The 4,526-nt window shown below is 54.9% G+C and overlaps 1 pseudogene; it reads left to right on the forward strand.

Annotated features, from left to right (window-relative positions):
* Positions 1-676: 676 nt before the first annotated feature.
* LOC149324402 (uncharacterized) lies at positions 677-2,881 on the forward strand (annotated as a pseudogene).
* Positions 2,882-4,526: the final 1,645 nt, after the last annotated feature.

A 4,526-nucleotide genomic window follows, 5' to 3' on the forward strand; every position in this document is an offset into this window, starting at 1 on the left:
CCACTGCCTGATCACCATAACGATCCGTACGAAACCCCTTACCAGGCCTACGGGGCACACTATGCTGCCGGACTGGACGAAATTTAGAAAGGTATACGAGGTAAGCTCCATCCAGGAGCAACAGCTGCTGATCAACCTGCGTTCGACGGAGACGCAGGTAAAGCTCTCAGAGGCGGTGACGGACGTGGACACCCACCTCCTCCACCTCTGGGCAGCCAGACGCAGCATGGTCAAAAGATGGCGTGGACAGAAGTATAACCGAAAGCTAAGAGCTCGGATCGCTGCAATCACTAAAGAAGCGGCGGAGTACGCGGCGCAACTCGCGGACGCGAACTGGGTAGATAGGTGCAACGCGGCCGCTAGGCAGATGTCTAGCAAAAACACGTGGCGCCTCTTCCGGGCGCTCATAGATCCAAACCAGACGCGCATCGAGACGCAGAAGCACCTGCAGAGAGCGGTACATGCATTTCAAAGAAACACGGCCCAGCTCGCCCTGAAGCTTCGGGACGAGTACCTGAGCACGACCCAAGATCCAAGGGGAGAAGCTTACAGATACAGTGGAGCCCAAAATGCTGAGCTGGACGAACCTTTCAAAATATACGAACTCAAGGCCGCTCTAGCGAGGATGAAACGCGGGACCGCGCCAGGAAGGGACGGGATCTCGGTAACACTCCTAGCCAATCTGCCGGACCGCGCATACGAATCCCTCCTAGAACACTTTAATTCGGTTTGGATGGGCGCAGCTCCACTTCCCACGGAGTGGAAGACGGCGCTGATAACTTTCATCCCCAAGGCGGGCAAGGCCATAGATACGGATAACCTCAGACCTATTTCTCTCACCTCGTGCGTGGGCAAACTGATGGAAGCTATGGTCAGAGATAGACTATCTGAGTACCTAGAAAACAAGCGAGTCTTCGCCGACTCGATGTACGGCTTCAGACCAAATAAATCGGCTCAGGACATCCTGCTGCAGCTCAGCAGGGAGATACTAAGCCCGATCGAACATCCGAACGGGGATAAGATAGTGCTGGCCCTAGATCTGAAGGGAGCCTTCGATAATGTGACACACGAGGCGATCCTCACACACCTATCAGAGACGGGATGAAGCAAGAACGCTTTCGAGTACATAAAACGCTTCCTCACGGAGAGACAGGCCTACGTGTGGATCTAGAACGCGGAACACGGCCCCTTTCTATTAGGCACGAGAGGGACGCCACAGGGGGCGGTGCTAACCCCCCTGCTTTTCAACTTCACAATGAAGAACCTGCCGGTCCACCTGGAGAAAGTCCCGGGTGTGCAGCACGCGCTGTACGCGGACGACATCTTCATTTGGACCACGCAGGGCTCTCTCGGAGAAATGGAGGCCAGCCTGCAGGAGGCGGCCACCGCGGTGAACGAGTACGCGAAAAGATGTGGCCTTCATTGCTCCCCTCAAAAATCCGAATTCGTGCACATTCGCCCCAACAAAAAATGCACAAACAAGATAGAATTGAGACTTGGATCGGAACCGATACCCGAAAGAAAAGAAATTAGAGTCCTAGGTCTTTTCATCCACCTGCGTAGGCTGGCGACGCCCACGCTCGACAAACTAAAGAAGGTGGGAGATCAGGTGGGCCGAACGGTCCGCAGAGTCTCGAACAAGAAAGGGGGATTGCGAAGCAAAGACGCCTTGCGGCTGGCCAATGCCTTTGTAACAAGCAGAATCCTGTACTCGACCCCCTATCTCCGCCTCAACAAACACGACCAGAACATCATCGAGGTGATAATACGCAAAATGGCGAAGAAGGCCCTCGACCTCCCGATAACCATATCTAACCTGAGACTCCAAGGTCTGGGTATGACGAACTCCTTCGATGAACTTAGAGAAGCCCACCTCACAGGTCAATACACGCGATTATCGCAGACGCCGTCGGGACGCCGCCTTTTAGCCCGTCTGCACATAGAACACACAACTCTAACCGAGGAGAGAGTAAGACTCCCTCAGGAGTGGCGTTACGCCCTGCACGTAAGACCACTCCCAATTAAGATGTCCAGGGACGACCACGAGGGTAGACGCAGGGCCAGGGCAGAGGCCTTAGCTCACCACTACGGAAGGAAACCCGGGGTATACTACGTGGACGCATCCGGCCCGCACCAAGGCGGGTGGTACACGGCGGCGGTGATCCACGAGTCCAAAACGGTGAACGGGCTCACCTTCAAAGCCCGAAACGTAACTCAAGCAGAGGAAGTCGCCATCGCATTAGCGGCAACACACTCCGATTTCAAGACAATCATAACCGACTCGCGAGGGGCGTGTCGGAACGTCGAACAGGGCTGGGTCCCGTACCTGGCCTACCGGCTACTGCCAAACAGCTCGTACGTAGGAGGTCCATCCCACCGCTTCATAGTCTGGGCTCCGGCCCACTCGGGGCTAGGAGGAAACGAGGCAGCAGATGCAGCCGCCCGCGCGCTCTCTAACCGGGCAATCTCGTCCACCGCCTCCTCTGAAGAAGTAGCGGAAGCCACGCTGACCTAAACTTACAGGGAAATAACGCAGTTATACCAAGATAGACATAAACTGTACCCCCACCCGTGTAAAGGATTAACGAGAGCGGAAGAACGCCTGTTCCTCCGCCTTGTCACGAACACCATGATGTGCCCGGCCTCGCTAAAGCACTTTGACCCTGCCTTCTCCGGGGAGTGCCCGCACTGTGGGGAGAGGTCCTCGGACCTCTACCACATGGTGTGGGCGTGCCCCTCCAACCCTGCTTTTACTCCAAACCCAAACCCCACCCGGGAGGACTGGGAGGCGACCCTACTCGCCTGTTGCGACCTGAAAGCCCAAAAGGCGATGGTCGAACGAGCTATGGCGGCAGTGGAAGCCACTGGGGTCCCGTACTAGGGACTCCACCTAGTGTTTGTGAGGGGAAGGGCATTAAGCCTGACTCCAGAGCAACCTCCATGTAACTCCCTCTTTTCAGAGGAAATAAACGTTTTTTACCACCACCACCACCACTGGTTGAGGGAACCCAAAGCCACATGAGCGAGTCTGGGGTATAGGACGGAAGTGGATTGGTAGGGGCACGAAGGTGCTTCTGGCGATTCTGATCTTGCGTTGTAAAAGAGCGGGCAAGCTGGCGGCATTCTTCAGCGTAGGCCGCTGCTTGAGAAACGGTAAGAGTAAAGTTCAGGTTCTCTATCTTCCTTCCTCGCATCAGAGGTGCCCCGCAAGAGACGGTTTGTTCACTTGAAGTCTACAACGTTATCTTCGCACCAGCGGTGCCCCGTCAGAGACGGTCTTGCGGCGAGTTGACACGCAGGGATCAAGGGAACTTAAAGATTATGTACAGATATTTACAATCATATACAAGTTTAGGCACTAGAGACATTAAAGGGCAAAAAGATAAAAAACAACAAAAAGGCGGAACTGGCTAATACTAGGAGAGGCCCCTACTCGGCATAGCCGAAAATGCATAGCATCTCACCTTAGCGCAGAACCCTTATTCCGGCTCCTGAGCCCGGTTTTAAAGACCTAAAGGCACGGTCCACATTTTGTGGCTTCCAATCATGTTACAATGTTCACATGATTGGTTTATCGAGAGCCTGGCCAGCCCTCCAGCTTCCGTAGGGCAAAATGCCCTTTCCACAAACACAAACGCACGGTCGCGCCAGCACGTGCGGAGTATGACATTCTCTCCACCACAAAATCAAACTAAAAACAAACACAAATACACATTCGTGCCAGCACGTGCGCGAATCGGTACCGCGGGGCGGGGGGACACCCGTACTTCCCGGCGCGTTCGCGAGCGTCCGCGTTCCAAGAAAGGAGACGCTTCGCTTTGAGCGCCCCCAGCCGCGTTCCGATGACCCCGCGTACACTACCGATCCCTTACAGTAAGAGACTCGGACACATCAGGGTGATACGGAAGCATGGCATCCATGGTACAGGTAGGCTCGCGGCTGCAAAGAAGAAAGAACGGAGAGAAGCCAGTTGTGCTCTGTGTGGCAGTGTTGTACGCATGTGTCACAAATGGGAGAATGGGGTCCCAGTTTGAGTGGTCAGAGGCAACATACTTGGCGATCATGTCGGTCAATGTGCGATTGAAATGTTCAGTAACGCCGTTCGTTTGAGGATGGTAGGCCGATGTAGAGCGGTGAACAATGCGGCATTGGCGAATTTGGGCTTCAACGGTGTCTGAGAGGAAGACACGGCTGCGGTCGCTCAAAAGCTCCTTAGGGGAACCATGGCGTAGAACGAGATGATAGAGGATGAAAGACGCAACGTCGTGCTCAGACGCGGATGGCAAGGATGACGTTTCGACGTAGAGGGTAAGGTGATCGACTGCCACTATGATTCAGCGGTGTCCAGCCGGAGTGATGGGAACGGGACGTAGAGATTGATGCCAACGCGGTCGAATGGGTGCGTGGGGCAAGGCAAGAGCTGCATCGGAGCAATGGAACGGCGAGAAGGGGTTTTGTGTCGTAGGCATTCCGGGCAGGAGCGAACGTACTGTCGGATGAAACGGTACATTCCCCGCCAGTAGAAG

This window comes from Amblyomma mixtum, unplaced genomic scaffold (genome assembly GCF_055824585.1).
Source record: "Amblyomma mixtum isolate Tamu unplaced genomic scaffold, ASM5582458v1 scaffold_39, whole genome shotgun sequence".
Lineage (NCBI taxonomy): Eukaryota > Metazoa > Arthropoda > Arachnida > Ixodida > Ixodidae > Amblyomma > Amblyomma mixtum.